This window comes from Diceros bicornis, chromosome 4 (assembly GCF_020826845.1).
Source record: "Diceros bicornis minor isolate mBicDic1 chromosome 4, mDicBic1.mat.cur, whole genome shotgun sequence".
Classification (NCBI taxonomy): Eukaryota; Metazoa; Chordata; class Mammalia; order Perissodactyla; family Rhinocerotidae; genus Diceros; species Diceros bicornis.
The window spans coordinates 96,308,422-96,328,894 of record NC_080743.1 but is presented as its reverse complement, the minus strand read 5'-3'; the positions used below and the strand labels follow the sequence as shown (position 1 = coordinate 96,328,894).

At 36.5% G+C, this 20,473-nt stretch overlaps 1 protein-coding gene across 5 annotated transcripts in view; it reads right to left on the bottom strand.

Annotated features, from left to right (window-relative positions):
- The window catches only part of CCDC181 (coiled-coil domain containing 181), a 41,996-nt gene extending 37,684 nt beyond the window's left edge, over nt 1–4,312 (bottom strand). For 2 of the 5 annotated variants that reach the window (XM_058540111.1, XM_058540115.1), the window contains exon 1: nt 3,884–4,312. The gene's annotated coding sequence lies outside the window, so the exon portion shown is untranslated. The remainder of the gene's footprint in view (nt 1–3,883) is intronic. The other 3 variants (XM_058540113.1, XM_058540114.1, XM_058540112.1) reach the window with 3 other exon arrangements.
- Nucleotides 4,313–20,473: the final 16,161 nt, after the last annotated feature.

Genomic DNA, 20,473 nt, shown 5'->3' with positions numbered 1-20,473 from the left:
TGGGTTTTGAATATTGGGCATCCGAGTTTATCAGTTACTCCAGACAAAGAGAACAGAATGAGAATGAACAAACAACATGGAAGTCCAGTGTGGCCTGAACATAAATGTGTTCCTGAAGAAAGGTCTGGAAGGAGTGAGAAGGGGTCAGTTTGATGTCATATTATGTTTTCAAAAAGAAAAGGGTTGAGGGAAAATTGTTTATGTAGATCTTATTGTCATGAAATAGCCAAAGGTAGAAATATATAGTAATAATCTGAACATTTTCCACTATTGACTTAAACAAAAACAAAAACAAAAAGAGCAACGCTCCCTAAATGGACATAGAATTTTAGGTCCAGTTTCAAAAGAACTGTAGAAATCTGATCTTCAGGGCCCCAAGCACCTGGGACCCTCTTTCTACACCTGCCTTCTGGTGCTCCTATACCAAGAATAAGGTGCATAAAGCCCTTTGTGGAAGCAGAAAGTACAGATGTCAAGAACACGTGAGACCTACGCACATTTTTAAAGACATAAAATGAGAGCTATTATGCCTGAATTAATAAATTACCCACAAACTTTGTTTTGGCCATTGGCTTCACCTTACTCTCCCCAAACCTTTGACCAGACTACCTAATCTGGCACCAATTTTACTAAAGCGAGATTTACATTTTTTCCTTGCCACTGTTCACCATCAAACGACAGTGAAAGCACGAGGCAGAACATCTTTCCACTGGCTGCACAAGCACTAGCTAAGCGAAGAGACATGGCTTTTCAGGGTTATGTGTGAAAAACATTTTAATAGGTTTTAGCGAACAGCAGGTTCAAAATGAGTTAAAAGAATGATAAGGACACCCAAAATGCAAATGAGCTTCAAGGCTGAGACTACGGGTCAGATACAGACAATGTAGGCTGAGACTACCGGTGAGACATTTATAACGTATGAAGCACTCTATCCAGTTTCCTGTGCTACAGTTTAAGGAATGACAAACAAGCTGGAACACATTCAGAGGCTAGCAAACCAGGAGAAAGGGGGACAAAAGAGAAGAAGGGAAGCAGGTAGGCCATGAGAGTAAAATGCCTTCAAAACAGATTCTGAGGAATACTTGAAAACCCTGGGAATGCTAGCCTAAAGAGAAAACCCAGGAGTCATGACAACTGCTTTATAAAATTTAAATGGCTGCCATGTGAAGGAGGGTTGGACTTGTAAAATTTCAAGTAGTAAAACTAGTATCAAGGGCTGGAAACTCAGGAACAAATTTCGGCAATGTAAGACAGAATTCACATTTTCAAACTTGTCTTGAAGTGAAGTGAGTGTTGTGTTTCCTGTCAATGGCAAAGGAGAGTGAAGCTTTAGAAAAATGGTTGGTGAGAGGACCCTTAAGGTTTCTTTTAACCTTTTCTACAAGATGCAAATTAGCAAATAACTGCCAACTCATGAAGAGCAAGAGAATTTAAAAGCAAATGCATAGTACCATGATAAAGCTTAATCTAAAATGAATGATCAGTGTCTGAATAATTAAATTCAAGACTTAAAACAATCCTGAAGGGGCCAGCCTGGTGGCGTAGTGGTTAAGTTCACACACTCTGCTTCAGCAGCCCAGGGTTCACAGGTTCAGATCCCAGACCTACTCACCACTTATCAAGTCATGCTGTGGCAGCATCCCACATATAAAATAGAGGAAAATGGGCACAGATGTTAGCTCAGGGCCAATCTTCCTCAGCAAAAAGAGGACTGGCAACAGATGTTAGCTCAAGGCTAATCTTCCTCACCAAAAAAAATTCTGAAGTCTGTTTCTTTTAAATATAATCTTTTCTCTGGATAGTTCTTGATATTGGTTCCCTTTCCTTCTCGAGACAAAGTTAGTTTTAGGTACACTGAATGTTAATTATTCAACCTAATTAGTCATATTTATAATATGACATAATGTCATATTTATAATTAATTATAATAGTCATATTTATAATATGACATAATTATAACTATTCCTAATGTATTAGTTGGACTATAATTCCTTTTAGATATTTATTTCTTTTAACCTAAGAATACAAAACGGACTTTCTTAAAGGACTCAAAGTAAGACTTCAATAATTTGTAAAGCAGAGGTTGAGAGCAATATTTTGAGGTGACCTAGAGAAACCAAACCATTATTTCAGCGTGAGTTTATTTACCACTGCCTAGCTGCAAGACAGGTTAAATTAGGTAAGCTGCTATGTCTACCTACCAATTAAAAGTAAGGGTACCATGAATGATGTAGAATAAACCAGAACTCATTGTGACCCAAAATACTTGTATAAATAATACTATTTTTCACAGTCATAAATACCTTAGGATACCGAGCTTTCTTTTCAGACCAGGGCTCTGGGTATTTATTATTTTAAGATGTTTAAGTTACATAATTGTTAGAATAAGATTCCTATGGAACTCTTCAGGGCTTTCCCTTAATTTTACAATAAACCTAGTTCTGAACTTGTAAATAAATGGTTGCCTGGAGACTTTAGTAGATACACTTTATTATGTACAAAGAATCCTACCCATGTGAAAACTCAAATTTAGAACTAAAACACAGAATTAGCATATTAAATAAAAATAAAGGGATTACAAATTAAACATTAGGTATTATTAAATCATACTATTATGCCATAAATAAAAAGAAAAAAAGCCATAATTGAAGTGACTGAGAAGTAAATGAAGTTGCATCAAATTTGAAGGGCCATTCTTTTCCTATATTTTCAAAAAACTCAAGGCTGGTCCAGAAGTAAACAAAGAACATAAATCACAAACTCTTGTTACCAAATCCCTTATGCCTTTTTCAAATTCGTCACAGGATAGTCAATGCCCCTCACTTCTTTTAATCTTCATCGCCAGGGTACTGGCCATATGGTACACAGTCAACATGCTGGAACAAAATTACATCTTACACAAACTGAATCACCTAACACTTATTCCTTGTTAGTTTCATTCATTTAACTTTCAATGCTTATCACCAGTAAAAATCTATGTAAGTGGCTTACACCAGAACCACCCTCTTAATAAGGAACTGTAATAAGAGACAGAAATTAATTCCTGGGCCAGCCCCGTGGCTTAGCGGTTAAGTGCTCGCGCTCCGCTACTGGCAGCCCGGGTTCGGATCCCGGGCACGCACCAACGCACCGCTTCTCGGGTCATGGTGAGGCCGAGTCCCACATATAGCAACTAGAAGGATGTGCAACCACGACATCCAACTATCTACTGGGGCTTTGGGGAAAAAAAAAGGAGGAGGATTGGCAATAGATGTTAGCTCAGAGCTGGTCTTCCTCAGCAAAAAGAGGAGGATTAGCACGGATGTTAGCTCAGGGCTTATCTTCCTCACACACACAAAAAAAGTTATCTTTAAAAAAAAAAAATAAAGAAATTAATTCCTTCCTCCTGGGTGTCTGCTAAATCCCGTGTGGGTACATGACTGCAGATCTTTTATGTGAGTCTGAGCTAAGACCATATGTATACACAATTTTGATAACTTTCTTTCAGGATTCAGAACACTCAAAAATAGTTTAATCTACTTCATTGACTCCACTTATCTCATAGCCTTTTAAATATATGCTTGTTTAAAATCTAAGAGAATTGAAAGAATGGCGAAAAGAAAGTCTTTTAATATAAGATAAGTACTTAAGCAAAAGCTAACCCATAATACATCATGAGACCTGGCCCATTCTTCCTCCTGCATCTTAACAAGACTGATCCCATGAGTAAATTTAAAAAAAAAAAATTCATAATCTATCACAAAGCATGACGATAAATAGTATCTAATTATTTAATTAATAAATATTTTTAATAAACAAAATATTTAATACAATAATAATAAACATTAGGTGATAATTTTAATTTGTACCCCGGGTCCCAAGGTACCACCAATTAAATGAATACCTTAGCCTCTTCATGAAAGCCAGCATTTCAAGAGTGACTTTTTCTCCCAGGGATGAGAAGTCAGAGAGGGGAAGGAATATGACAAAAATGAGAGACTAAGCTACCCTCAGAGGAGTTTCCCCCACACAACGCGAAGCAAGAAGTTGCCAGGCTTGGTGGAGCCCAGACTCGGAAGGATGAGGCGCCAACAGGAACGCTCCTCCCTCGCTTCTCTACTCCTTTCCTCCCAGCTGTCCCAGACTTTCACCCTTTTACCCTCTTTCCCACCATAAATATCTCCGCATCATCCTTCCCGTCTCTCCCTGTGTATCCCCTCCTGCCTGTGTAAGACGCAGCGGCTGGGGTCACACAGCTGGCCGGGGAGTTCACCTCTCCTCCTCTTCCTAAGTTCTGCCAATGAGGCGAGGGAGACCCCAGCAGCCGCTCTCACGGCTGCCAGGCCCCGGCTGCCATGGCAACAGCGCGTCTCCGCGTCCTGCATCCGGGCCTCTCTTACTACGAGGGCGCGGTGGGTCCGCGCAGGCGCAGACGACGGCCTGACTCTCCCGCTCCAGGCGCTCTTGCTGGTGCCTGGGAAGGGTGTGTCGGCCTGCGGTTCCCGAGGAGACAAGCGAGAAATCCACGCGTCGCCCGCGAGTTTCGCAGGCGTTGGTAGGAACTGGCGAAGGGTCACCCTCGTGGTTGTGGATTTTCTGCGTGTACCTGTCTCTCGCCAGCTTTGGAATTCGAACAACTTCTGGAAGTATATTTCTGTATGTTATTTTCTTCGCCGTTAACGTCAAAAAGTAGTTTCAGTTTTCACTAGTAGCTAAGCAAATTGCTAACAGATTTTTGAGCCGAGGTTTTGTTTTGTTTATCCTGCATCAGAACCAAAACTTTATTTACCCAAGAGCGTGGTCAAAAGAAATAGGATGTTTACTCCAGTTTTCAAGCATGTCAGAAGGGTCAACTAGAATTTTCCCAAATCATCTTTAAACGTCGTCTTAATGTACAAAGAAGCAAGATGAATTTTACATTGCGGTGAGAAGTAATAAGAATTTAGAAACTGTCTGTTCCCCGCCAGAAATAAAGGGGAGAAATGAAAAATTTTCGTCATTATAATCCATAAATTCAGATTATTTTTTTATTATTAGAATTTCTAGCATTTGATGTGATGGAGAGCACCTTTTGTCCAAGGAGGGACAATGTAAAATTGAATTTTTAAGTATTCTTCAAATTGTAGAGTAGACTAAGTTTAAAAAAATAAACAATATATAAGGTTAAAATGAATTGCAATAATGAGTGCAATTCCTAGCTGTGTTGTAGAATTTATAGTTGTAACGACCTAATGTTTCTTATGCTGCAGGGCTTAGGTTTTAGGCCAAACACTTGAAAAAGACAAAAAATATAAAATTATTGACCGTTGAAAGTCAAAGGAATTTTAGTCAAATCTTTAGTGACCGTGGAATTACTACCAAAGCTAAAGTAGACTTTAGGTTTTAGAACTCTTAGTTTAAAATTTTTTCCACTGACCCTCCCAAATATTTTAAATGTTTTTGCAAATATTAATGGGATATGGTGCCATTGTTTATAATAGCCAAAAAGTAGAAACAACCCAAACATCCATCAAATGATGAATGGATAAATAAAATGTGGTAAATCCATACAATGGAAAGTTTACAGCTATAAAAAGAAATGAAATACTGATAAATACTACAACATGGATGAACCTTGAAAACATAATCATTATGTTAAGTGAAAGAAGCCAGACACAAAAACCACATATTGATTCCATTTATTTGAATGTCCCAAAGAGGTAAATCTATGGAGACAGAAAGTAGATTAGTGGTTGCCTAGGGCTGGGGTGGGGGGTGCTTTCAGAAAAAAATGGGTGGGTGACTGCTGAACGGTGTATTGTATGGTATATGAATTATATGTCAACAATAAAAATGTTACCAAAAATTGTTAATGGAATAGTGAGCAAACCATAACTGGAGAGTTGAAAATATTGTTAGAAATTGGTTTTTAAGATTGATTAATATGTGGATTCTGTCTCCTGTGCTTAGCTAGCTATAGAAGATTTAATTTCTAAGTCTAGTTGCCATATCTATAAATAGAGATAATGATGGTCGCATTTAGGATTGTGAGGATTAGTGAGGTAATCCATGTGCTCAGCACAGTGCCTGATGCATACAAAGGGCTTAATGAATGGTGCCTGTTGTCATTACATAGTTTTCCTAAAGGATGAAAGGTTCTAGAATATCTTTAAATGTCCAAAATGAAAATAAGAAAAATTTTAACTATGTATGGAATTCTACAAGTAAAAATATCCCCTACATTATCAGTTTTTGAGTATAAAAGATCTAGATTTTAAAGTATCAATTTCAAAGAAATGTATGTTAAACACTGCAATTATAGAGCCCTTGTGTTATGTAACTGACTGAGCATTAAAAGTGGAATGGATAGATGTTAAATTCAGAAACGTGTCCCACTTAAATGGAAGTCAGAGTTCCAGTTACTCAACCACCTAGAATCAATCTAGTGGCAAACAAAAACAAGTGTAAAAGGATTGAAAGCAATAATACAAAGTTATTACAAAGTCTGCGAGCTAAGCTTGAGGTATTGGTAGGAGAGTCTATCACAGTCCTTTCCTTTCCTTTATTCTCATAAACTCAGGTCTCTCAGTTCCCAGCCTGGAAATTAGAATGTGATCATTTGAAAGGAAGGGAAAGAGAAGAGGTGGGCTGTTAAAAGTAGGTACACTGACACCATAAAAATCTGGAGGGGTGACAGACTGACATGCAGGAAGAAAAAATAAAAAGAATTGAAAGCAGAGACTACCTAGAACAAAACCGACATCTTCGACATCTTCGATCGTCTTTTCTAAAGGCAAGCAGAGAAACACTAAGTTGCAACATTGTACAATAATTCACAATCTGTAGTGATAAACCTGAGCTACCAAAAAAGGTTTATTTCACTATCATCTATTTAAGAAGGCAGAGAAATATTACATTTTTGTCAATTTCGTTCAGTTTTTCTGGTTGAGTACTTTACTTATGGGCCCACCTGGGGGATGAATAATTCCTAATCTCTGCATGAAAGAGCTCACAGACTCAAAAAGAAGATAGGCTTAAACAAAGGGAGCACAGTGTGACACCCAAGGCGTAGATTTAGCTCAAAAATGGAGGGAGTAATTAGGAGAAGGATGACAATAAAAAGGCTTCTGCAAAGTCTTGACATCAGAGCTGATTTTTGAAGAATGAAAAGAATTATGCAAGAAAAGTAGGTAGGGCAGTGTACATAGAGATGATAGCATTTGCAAAGGCATGGAGGAATCAACTAGTTTACTCCGAGATCTTTATGTAATTCAGAATTGCTGGCTTAAAACATGCAAGATGGGGCATGGCATAAGTTCTGTACTTAGCAGAACTGGCATTTAAATGTTTAATGACTATTTATTGAGTTTATATAACTGAATAAATAAATAATTTTATTGTAAATAACCTTAATCATATAATTTATATAATCAATTTCATAATTTCCTCCTAATACTTTATCAGATGAGAGGTTACTGAAGGAATTAGTGTTTTGATGAACAGGAAAGAGAGAGGAATAAATTTCTAAAATGGAGCATTTTGGAAAGTGCAGAATTCTGGTAAATTAGAGTAATCAGAGGTACCATGAGGCCATGAGAGCACAGGACTCACGTAACTGAGGAAGGAATGATGGGGAAATGCTAATGACACATTTGGCAATTTTATAGAGTTCAGCAGCTCACCGTACCCTCTCCCTCTCTGTATACTTGCCATTCAAACAATCCCATTTACAATAGCATCGAAAAGAATAAAAAACTTAAGAATAAAGTTAACCTAGGAAGCGAAAGATCTGTTTACTGAAAACTATAAGACATTGATGACAGAAATTGAAGAAGACACAAATGAATGGAAAGATTTCCCATGTTCACAGATTGGAAGAATAGTGCTAAAATGTCCATACTACCCAAAGCAATCTATAGAGTCAATACAATCCCCATCAAAATTCCAATAGAATTTTTCACAGAAATAGAAAAACAATCCTAAAGTTCATATGGAACCACAAAAGACCCTTAATAGACAAAGCAATCTTGAGAAATAATAAAGCTAAAGGCATGACACTTCTTGATCTCAAACTATATTACCAAGATATAGTGATCAAATCAGTATGGTGATGACATAAAAACAGACACATAGACCAATGGAACAGAATAGAGAGCCAGAAATAAATCCATGTATATACAGTCAACTAACCTTTGACAAAGGAGCCAAAAATACACAATGGGGAAAGGATAGTCTTTTCAATAAAAAGTGTTGGGAAAACTAGATATCCACTAGCAAAAGAATGAAATTGGACCCTCATTTACATCATATACAAAAATTAACTTGAAATGGATTAAAGACTTAAATGTAAGATTTGAAACCATAAAACTCTTAGAAGGAAACATCAAGGATAAGCTCCTTGACTGTGGTCTTGGCAATGATTTTTTGGATATAACACCAAAAACATAGGCAACAAAAGCAAAATTTAAAAAGTGGAACTACATCAGACTAAAAAGCTGCACAGCAAAGGAGACCATCAACAAAATGAAAAGGCGACCTATGGAATGGGAGAAAATATTTGCAAACCACATATCTGATAAGGGGTTAATCCCCAAAATATATAAGAGACTCATACAATTCAATAGCAAAAGCAAATTTTTTTAATAACCCAGTTAAAAAATGGGCAAAGGACCTGAATAGACAATATTCCCAAGAAGACATACAGATGGCCAATATGTATATGACAAGAGGCTCAACATCACTAATCATCAATGCAAACCAAAACCATAATGAGCTAGCACCTCCCACCTCTTAGGATAGATATTATCAAAAAGACAAGAGATAACAAGTGTTGATGAGGATGTAGAGAAAAGGGAAACTTTGTGCACTGTTAGTGGAAATGTAAACTGGTACAGCCACTATGGAAAACTGTATGGAGGTTCCTCAAAAAATTAAAAATAGAACTACCATATGATCCTGCAATCCCACTTCTGGGACTATATCCAAAGGAAATGAGATCAGGATCTGCAAGAGATATCTGCACTCCCATGTTCATTGCAGCATTATTTGTAATAGCCAAGATATGGAAATAGCCTGTGTCCAAGGATGGATAAATGGATCAAGAAAATGTGATACAGGTACATATATATGATGCAATATTACTCAGCCATAAAAATGGAAATTCTGCCGTTTGTGACAACATGGATGAATCTGAAAGATATGCTAAGTGAAATAAAGCAGACAGAGAAAGACAAATTCTGTATAGTCTCACTTATATGTGGAATCTAACAAAGTAGAATTCACATAAAAGAAAGGAGAACAGTGTTTGCCAGGGGTTGGGGAGTGGGGAAAATGGGGAGATGTTGGTCAGAGGATACAAACTTTCAGTTATAAGATGAATAAGTGTTTGGGATCTGTATGGCATAATGACTGTAGTTAATAACACTGTATTGTGTACTTGAAATTTGCTAAGACAGAAGATCTTAAGTGTTATCACCAAAAAAAAAAAATAAAGTATGTGAGATAATGAATGTGTTAATTAACTTGATTGTGGTAATCATTTCAGAATGTTTATGTATATATTAAATCATCATGTTATATACCTTAAAAAGTCATATTGTACGACCTAAATATGTACAATTTTTATTTGTCAATTATACCTCAATAAAGCTGGAAAAATAAATAAATACAGTCCTCATCCCTCTCCCCTCTGATGTGAGTGCCCTCGGGCTGTCAGTGACCGCAAGAGAGGAGAATTAAGGAAACGTAAGAACAGGATGGTTTAGGTAATGCCAGGTACATAAAGAAGTTGTCTGCTATCGAGGGCCTTTCACTTAGATAGACTTTATGCTTTTTAAAGTCTGAAAATGTTAAATATCAATAAATGACTATATTTTAGTTATAGGCAGTAGAAATGTGTTAGGAACTTATGACTCCTCAAAGACTGGGATTTTACACATGTAAGATCACTGTACATGTGAATAATGCCATGTGTTGTCCCTCTCCACTATTTAATTTAATATTAGTTAAAACTATAAATTTTTGAATGTGCATTCTGAAAAATGATCCCAGAAATGGATAATACTCCCCCAATTTTCTGTTGTTGTTCATTATATAATATGTAGAAATAAGTAAGTACACAATATGAGGAAGAGAGCAGCATAAAGTTGAGCAACTCTCTTTCAATAAATAAACATTTTGAAGGAACGCTTTGACTTAGAAAAGCGAGTATTTATTTAACGTAAGTAACCAAGAAGGGGATTAAGTAAGTGCCAAAAATTAAGAAGACGTGAGCATACATGTCTCCTATAACACTCCTCAGAGTAATACACTTTCAGATTCAGATTCTGCAGAGTCATAGTATTTTAAATCATTCCACACGTATTATTGAGCACGTATGTGTCAGACACTGTTCTGGATACCTGGAATATATCAATGAACTATTATATTCCCTGGAAGTCAGAGTTCCAATTACCTCAACCATCTAGAACCCAGTTACAAAACAAACAAACAAACAAAACAGGGAAAAGGCTGGGAAGCCATAATACAAAGCTATTAGAAAGTTTGTGAGCTAAGCTTGAGCAGTTTGTGGGAGAGTCTCTCACAGTCCTTTGGCTTACTTTCTTCTCATAAGCTCAGGTCTCTGAGTCCCCAGCCCAGAAATTAGAATGTGATAATTTGCAAGGAAGGGAAAAAGAAGAGGTGAGATATATAAGTGGGTATTTTTCTGAATTTTACATTTATACATTCCACCTTTACTACTCACTCATTTACAGAACATGGCGGCTTTAGAATTGTAATGTTTAACATACGTGTATTTGAAATTGATACATTAACATCTAGATCTTTTATAAATTAAAAAACTATTTGACAATGTAGACAATATTTTCTTTGGGGACTCAAAAATTCACTGCCTTCCTGGAACTCACCTTCTGGTAGGGAGAGAAGACAATACATAAACATAGGTAAACCATATTGTGTGTCAAAAGGTGATAAATGATATATAAAACATAGAGCAAAAAAGAGAGGATCAGAAGTATGGGGTGGGTTCCGGTAGTGGGGTTGCAATTTCAAATAATATAGTCAAGTTAAGCCCTATTAAGGTGACATTTGATACTTTTATTATAGTTATATATAGATTTGATGTATAATAACATCTATCAATAGACATATATATCACATATCAGATTTATCTCTTTTTTTGTGTGTGTGAGGAGATCAGCCCTGTGCTAACATCTGCCAATCCTCCTCTTTTTGCTGAGGAAGACTGGCCCTGGGCTAACATCCGTGCCCATCTTCCTCCACTTTATATGGGACGCCACCACAGCATGGCCTGACAAGCGGTGCCTCGGTGGGCGCCCAGGATCGGAACCCGGCCACCAGCAGCGGAGCGCGAGCACTTAACTGCTACGCCACGGGGCCGGCCCCCAGATTTATCTCATATCTGGATATAGTTATAATGAAAATATAGCAACTACCAAAAAAAATCAAGACATTCTTCCTGTAATTTACTATTATGAGTGTGTCACACTAAAGGCTGGAGGGCTTGAGTTTGCTTGTGACCCTTAGCAGCAGGACAATTCCACTTTTAGCTTGTATGCCAGCAATATATTCCTTAAAACAAACACTCTAAGTAAAAAATTATTTACACTATAGGTATTTTCACTTGTTCAGCAGATTTGTTCAGCACTCGTGTCATGTGTTCAGCACTTTTGAGTGCGTGCCCAGCCCCCTTAGGCAGAAGTGTCAGGGATCTCCTGCTTCGGGGCTCTAGCTTACTCAGGATGTAATTAGGAATCCTGTAATCAGCCCTTCACTGGAGAAGGATTGGATAGGAATAAATTATCATGGAAAGGAAACAAAATGAATCAGAGGTTAGCCTTTGAGAAAAGCAACGAACATAATTTACTGTTTAAATTATTGACAGGAAAACCCTCTGTTCGTAAGTGGTGTTTCAATGCCTAATAAATAATTACTCTCAAACTACGTACCCATATGGTGGCACATGAGTGCCATTTGCTATCCTGTAGTTCTAGCTCTTTTCAGTGAGTGTTATAGCAGAAGTTGCAATTTCTTGACTTCTAGACATATATATTTAACATGAAAAGCAAAAAATAATAAAATAAGGAAGCTAAAGTACAAAGGCTCTATTTAAGGTATACAAATAGTGTTGATGACTAGTGATAAGAATGACCCCATCTTCTGCTTCTGTATTGTGCTAGGGCAAAGAGTTACTGACTCATATACATGAGGAAATGCACTTCAGTTCACTCTATTATCATAAAAATGCCTTCAAATTAATAGTCTCTATAGCCCTTTGTATTCACTTATATTCTTTACTGTTAATGTCACCCCATAAAAAGACAAAGTGCATTTTAGTTTATTGAAGGTAATAGACAATTAGTCATAAAATTTACCTGTGGTAAAATTTATACTCAACTTATTCCCAAAAGGATTTGCAGCTGCTTGCAATAACATCCTAGATACAAGTGGTAGATACAGATAAGGAGAATGCCAATATTCTAATACTGAGCCAGTTCGGTTTCTGTAACTGAGCTGCAAATTTTAAGGAGCCAGTGTAAAAACGGAAATAAAGTACATTATCTAGCTCTTATCAGAAAGAAGAAATCACATGTGTTCCTCAGGAAAAACCTGCTGTCCTGGCATTAATTTTTAAACCAATTTCTTAGGTGGGGTTTTTAGTAGTAGTAGTGAGAGATGAAAGGGTCAAGGCCTTCAGTAGCATTTTTACAGCAAAGGCATAGATAGTTTCCTTATGGCTGCTCAGATTTTCTTGAGAATAATAACTTTTTAAAACTACACTTCAAAACCACATACTTTAAAAAATTGACTTTGAATTCTCCCATATTTTGTCTCTTCGCCTATGCCTGCTGAATGCCTCCTGCCTTATAGTGACAATCCAATAGCAGTGGCGGCTACGTCTTTCCTCTCTGGGTGGGCAATTTTGTTAAGGCTCATTAGAAAACTTGGTTATGCAAGAGTACATTTGGCACAGCTGATAATGGACTCATCTTGTCTTCTGAATCCAGATGCAGAGCGACTGTCTCCCAAGAACGTACAGGGCCACAACTGAGAGGTTCACGTCAGCAACCAACACTCTTTTAAAAATATGTCAGATCATACCCCTCTCTGACTTTCCAGTGCTATCAGAATAAAATCCAAATTCCTTACCTTACTTCCAAGGTTCTGCATAAGTGGATCCTTTCTTACTCCTGTAATCTCATGTCCTGCCGCTTTCCTCCTCATTCATGATACAACAACCATCTTAACCTCTTCTATGTTCCTCAAGCATGTCAAGCTCTTTTCCATCTTTGCTATTTCCTCTGCCTGGAGTGGTCTTCTCCAGATATTTTCATTGCTGACTTCTTCCCATTATTCAGGGAAAATTGCACATCCTTCTTATTCCTAATCTTAGGGAGTAAGTGCACAGTCTGTCACCATTAAGTATGATGTTAGGTGTAGGTTTTTGGGAAATGTTCTTTTGTAAAAGTTGAGGAAGTTCCCTTCTATTCTTAGTTTACTGAGAGTTTTTATCATGAATGGCTTTCAGATTTTGTCAAATGCTTTTCTTGCCTCAACTGGTCACATTATTTTTCCTCTTCAGCCTATTGATGTGATGGATTACATTGATTGATTTTTTGTTGTTGTTGAGCCACCTTGCATATCTGGAATAAATCTCACTTGGTTGTGGTGTATAATTGTTTTTATGCATTGTTGGATTCAATTTCCTAATATTTTGTTGAGGATTTTTATGTCTATGGTCACAAGAGATCTTGGCCTGTAGTTTGTCTTTCTTGTAATGTCTTTGTTTATTTTTGGTATTAGGGTAATGCTAGCCTCATAGAATGAGTTAGGAAATGTTCCCTCTGCTTCTATTTACTGGAAGAAATTGTGGAGTACTGATATCATTTCTTCTGTAAATATTTGGTAAAATTCACCAGTGAAACCACCCAAGCCTAGTGCTTTCTTTTTTGGGAGGTTATTAATTAGTGATTCAATTTTTTTAATAGTTGTAGGCCTATTCCGATTTTCAGGAGTTAGTCCATTCCATCTAAGTTATCAAATTTATGGGCATAGAGCTGTTTATATTATTTCTTTATTATACTTAAGTGTCCATGGGCTCAGTAGTAATGACCCCTTTTTTTTCTTAGCCTGGCTAGAGATTTATTAATTTTATTTATCTCTGTAAAGGAACAGTTTTAGGTTTTGTTGAGTTTCTCTATTGATTTCCTATTATCAGTTTCACTTATTTCTGCTCTAATTTTTATTATTTCTTTTCTTCTGCTTGCTTTAGGTTTAAATTGCCCTTCTTTCTTAGTTTTCAAAGGTGGGAGCTTAGATTGTAGATTTTAGATCTTTCTTCCTTTCTAATATATGTGTGTAATATTATAAACTTCCCTCTAAACATTGATTTTGCTGCACCCCATGAATTTTGATAAGTTGTATTTTAATTTAGTTCAAAATATTTTCAAATTTCTTTTGAGACTTCTTTTTTGACATGTGTTACTTAAAAGTGTGTTGTTTAATTTGCAAATATTTGGAGGTTTTATAGTTACCTTTCTGCTATTTATTTCTAGTTTAATGCCATTGTATTCTGAGAATATAATTTGTATGATTTGTGTACTCTCAAATTTGTAAAGGTGTGTTTTATAGCCTAGAATGCGGCCTATTTTGGTTATTGTTTATTCACAAGTTTGAAAAAAATGTGTATTCTGCTATTGTTGGATGGAATATTCTATAAATGTCAATTAGATCAAGTTCATTGATAGTTCTTTTCAGGTCACCTGTATCCTTACTGATTTTCTTCCCGTTTGATCTATCAATTACTAAAAGAGGGTGTTGAAGTCTTTAACTATAACAGTGAATTTTTCCATTTCTCCTTTCAATTCCCAGTTTTTTGTTTTTTGTTTTTTTTGTGAGGAGATCAGCCCTGAGCTAACATCCGCCAATCCTCCTCCTTTTTTGCTGAGGAAGACGGCCCTGGGCTAACATCGGTGCCCATCTTCCTCCACTTTATATGGGACGCCGCCACAGCATGGCTTACCAAGCAGTGCGTCGGTGCGCGCCCGGGATCCGAACCAGCGAACCCCGGGCCGCCGCAGCGGAGCGCGCGCACTTAACCGCTTGCGCCACCGGGCCGGCCCTCAATTCCCAGTTTTTGAATCATGTATTGTGATGCCCTGTTGTTAAATGCATACACATTAAGAATTGTTACGTCTTCTTGGAAAACTGACCCCTTTATCATTATGTAATGTTCCTCTTTATCTCTGATAATTGTCTTTGTTCTGAATTCTGCTTTGTCTGAAATCAATATAGCTACCTAAGGTTTCTTTTAATGAGTATTAGCATGGTGCATCTTTCTCCAACTCTTTGCTTTTAATCTACATGTGTCTTTATATTTACAGTGGTTTTCTTATAAACAACATACAGTTGGGTCTTGTTTTCTATCCACTCTGACAATCTCTGTCCCTTAATTGTTGTATTTAGACAATTTACATATAAACCAATTATTGACATAGTTGGATTAATATCTCCCATGTTTGTAACTGTTTTCTATTCACTGCATATATTCTTTGTTACTCTCTCCCATCCCCTTTTTCTGCCTTCTCTGGTTTTATCTGAGCATTTTATGTTATCTATTATATCTCTTGTCTTAGGATAGCAATTATACTTCTTTAAAAAAAATTTTTAGTGGTTGCCCTAGAGTTTACAATATACATTTTTAACTAATCTAAAACTAATTTCAAATAACTTTACTGCTTCACAGGTAGTGCAGGTATCTTATAGCAGATTATTCCCCATTCTTTCCTCCTGACCTTTGTGACATCACTGTCATTCATTCCACCTATCCATATGCTATAATAATCCAATACATTTTTTCTATTATTACTTTAAACAATCTAAAAGTTTTGTTTTTAATAAATTAATAATAAGAAAAATAAAAGATTTTATTTTACCTTCATTTATTCCTTCTCTGACATTCTTCCTTTCTTTATGTAGATCTAAGCTTCTGATCTATATCATCTTCCTTCTCCCTGAAGAACTTCTACTAACGTTTCTTGCAGGGCAGAACATTTTAACATTTCTTGCTTGTAATGAATTCTCTCAGGTTTTGCTTTTCTGCGAAAGTCTTTATCCTTCACTTGTGAAGGATAATTTTGCTGGATATTGAATTCTAGGTTGGTGGGGTTTTTTCTTTCAATACTTCAAATATTTCACTCCACTCTCCTCTTGCTTGCATGGTTTCTGACAAGAATCTCCTGTAATTCTTATCTTTCTTCCTCTATAGGTAAATTTTTTCCCAACTCTGGCTTCTTTCAAGTTTTTTTTTGCCTTCAGTTTTCTGCAGTTTCAGTGTGACATGCCCAGGTGTAGATTTTTTTGACATTTATCCTGCTTAGTATTCTCTGAGCTTTCTGGATCTGTGGTTTGCTGTCTGTCATTAATTTTGGGAAGTTATTGGACCAGTATTACTTCAAGTATTTCTTGTGCTCCATTCTCTCCTTCTCCTTTTAGTATTCCAATTACATATATGTTACCTCTTTAATTGTCCTGTGGTTCTTAGATGTTTTTCTTTTTTTCATTTTTTTCCTCTTTTCATTTCTTTTTGGGAAATTTCCATTCACCGATCTTCAAACTCACTGGTTCTTTCTTCTGCCATGTCAAGTGTACTGATGATCCTGCCAAAGGCATTCTTCATTTCTGTCACAGTGCTTTTGGTTTCTAGCATTTCCTTTTGATTCTTTCTTAGAGTTTCCATATCTCTGCTTACATTACTCATCTGTTCATGCATGTTGTCTTATACTTTCCACAAGAGCCCTTAACTTATTAACCATAGTTAAATTTCTAGTCTGATAATTCCAATACCTATGTGAATCTAAATCTGGTCATGAGGCTTTCTCTGTCTCATCAGACTGTGTTTTTTCTTGCCTTTTAGCATGACTTGTAAATTTTTTTGGTTGAAAGCTGGACATGATGTAACAGATAATAGGAACTGAAGTAAATAGGCCTTTAGTGTAAGATTTTACGTTAATCTGGCTAGGAGTTGGGCTGTGTTTAATGTTTTCTGTAGCTGCAGGTGCTATAGGGTTCAAATTCATCTAGTATCCTTCTTTTTCTCTCTCTGGTCTTTGAGCTACTATAAGAACTCCTCCTCAGAAAGACTCTGTGTCTTGCACCTTCTTCAGCTATAATTCACTGTTATTATACTGGAGCCCTATTGATGTGGTGGTAAGATATGGAAGAGGAGAATCATTCTATAATCTTATGATTAAATCTCAATCTTTTAGTAGGCCTGTATCCCTGGGCTGTGACCATCACAAGTATTTGTTAACTTCCCCTTTCATCCCATTTAGTTGAGACAGAGAGCCTAGAGGGCGCTGGAGTTGAGGAAATGCCCTTTCCCCACATAAGATAAGGCTCTGGTATTGTTTTTTCCCTGGAGAGTAGGCATTTGTTACAGAGAATGCTCTAGGCATACTTCACAATGTTTACTTTCCCCCTCTATCTACAGAACATTTTTATCTTTCCTGACTGAAACTTTGTACCCGTTAAACATTAACTCTCTATTTTCTCCTCTCCCCAGCCCCTGGCAACCACCATTCTACTTTCTGACAATACGTAGTCTTTTGCATCTTTAGCCTAATGTTTTTGAGGTTTATCCATTGTGTAGTATGCATCAGTATCTTGTTCCTTTTTATCACAGAATAGTATTCGTTGTATGGCTATACCACATTTTGTTTATCCACTCACCCATTGATGGACATTTGGGTTGTTTCCACTTTTAACTACTATAATTAATGTTGCTATGAAAATTTGCATACAAGTCTTTGTGTGGACACATGTTTTCATTTCTCTTGGTTAGATTTCTATGAGTAGAATTGGATTGTATGTAATTTTTAAGAAACTACCAATCTGTTTTCAAAAGTGGCTGTACTAGGTTATATTCCCACCAATAATGTATGAGAATTCCAGTTTATTCATATTCTTGCCAACACTTGGTATTTTCTGCGTTTTTAATTATAACTTTCTTGGGCTGGCCCCGTGGCTTAGCGGTTAAGTGCGCGCGCTCCACTGCTGGCGGCCCGGGTTCGGATCTTGGGCGGGCACCGACGCACCGCTTCTCCAGCCACGATGAGGCCACATCCCACATACAGCAACTAGAAGGCTGTGCAACTATGACATACAACTATCTACTGGGGCTTTGGGGGAAAAAAATAAAATAAATTAAAAAAAATTAAAAAAAAATACTTATAACTTTCTTGAGGGTGTATAGCGGTATCTCATTTGGTATTAATTTTCATTTTCCTATTGACTAAGGATGTTAGGCACTTTTCATATGCTTGTTAGCCATTAGTATGTCTTCTTTGGTGAAATGTCTATTCAAGTCTTTGGCTCATTTTAAAATTGAGTTATTTGATTTATTGTTGAGTTGTAAGGATTCTTTATATACTCTGGATACAAGTCCTTTATCAGATATATGATTTGTAAATACTTTTTACCAGTCTGTGGCTTATCTAATATTGCCTTTGTTTCTAAGTTTTTCCTTTCTTTTTCTTCATTAATCCACCCACCAGCTCAGCCTTCAGATAGTTTGTAAATCAGCATTACCTCTGATCCAATGGGGAATTTTCCAAGGGAGAATTGAACACCAGCAACTCCTACCTCTGGAGCCAGTCTCAGCTGAGCCATAGCCCTTCCTACAACACAGTGGCACCTGTCAAATCTGAGCAGGGCTCTTATCCAAATTGTTGATGTTTGGATGTAGCAGACAATCGACCCAGCAGTGGTGGGTTGACATGTATTAAGAGCTTCACTAGTATATATTCCATCCCTCCCTGAAAGTAGATCACAGGTTTATCAGCAATAAAGCCAGAATTTCCTTCAGTCACTAGCTCTGAATACATACAATCTAAACCATATTTCCCAAAGATATTTCTTCCATGAATTCATATGACTAAAGATATGAACCTTAGAAAAACTTAGAAATCTCCACTTCAACCAATCAATTCAATGAATATTTATAGGGTATTGTGCTAGGTACTAAGAGACAAACAATGAACAAAACAAGTTCCTGCCCTCAAATAGCTTAAAGTGGTTATATACACACAGATAACTATAATACATAGTTAAGTGTGTATGTGGTGGTGTAGAACCATTGGGGAAGGCTGCTGATAAAAAGTGGCATCTGAGCTAATCTTGATGAAGAAGTTGGATATCAAAGGGAGAAATGGGGGTGAAAGCATTCCAGGCACAGGGACTAGCATGTGCAAAGACATAGAAGCTGAGGCTCCTAGGAAAGTTAACAACACAACAGGTGTTCTGGAATACTGTAGGATGATACAGTGAAACAAAGCTGGAAAATCAGGCTGTAAAGAACCTTAAATGCCATCCTTTAGAGGTTTATTGACCACCTACTGTTCCCAACATTGCTAGGTAATCTGAAGGAATGGTTCTCAAAGTTTTGTATTTGTATCATCCAACAATCACTACTCTATCAAAAATCCTAAATCTTCCTCTTAATAGAATCAAGTTCTAATTTTTATGAAGATATTAGTGAGTTCACAGGTACTGTATTTGTCTTCTATGATTAGTTTAAAAGGCATTAAATACACAACATAGTGTGGCTGATAGTAAATTTCTAACCGTGTGTTTAAAAAAGATTATTCTTAATTATAATAATGGAAAAATTTGAATACTTTATGATAATTTCTTGGATTATCTATGAAGAAGGCTCACTTTTTTGGATGTTCATAAAGTCCTCTCTTCACATGATATTTTATTCAAGAATACTTCAGACGTGTTATTATATGACAGATTTTAACAAAACGTATTAGATGTGTATCAACTAGTTACCTGTTGTATTCATGGTCTTTTGTGAATTATTAGCTTTGTTTAAAAAGATGACCCATTTTGAGCCTTTGTGTAGGTACATTTCTGTTTTTGTGGGGAAAAAGGTGACTTTAAAATTATCCCAGACATAAAAATCATGGTTTATTAGAAATATGTTTTGTTTTGGTGCGAGTTACTGTTATTGTATTTATTATAAAGGTGGAAGGTTAATATTCAGTGCAGCTTTCAATAAAAAGTAACAAAAATTTCTAAGTCCTGAATTCAAGTATATCTACCAATGTAACAATTATCTACTTGAGATGTTAAAAAGCAACTAGATTTTCAATTAACCAATCTCTAACTCCATTACTCCTGGGTTCAAAAATAAAGAATTGTTGTTTTCTATCTGCCTAATCCATAACCAGACTCAAGAATACTGACAATGACCTCATGTGATGAAAAATTTAATTTTAAGTGTAGAAATTAGTATAAATTTTGTTGTTATGGTAAGTTTAAAGCACAAAGATAAGTGAACCACAGTAGTATTATCAATAAATGAGGTTGGGAGGTGGCATGGAAGTAGAAATCCTATAGGCTAAACATTTGAAAGTCATGACTACTTTTATTTGCACCTTTATTTGGCCTAACGTGGCAGTGAAGCAAAATATTTTTGGAAAGGAGCAAA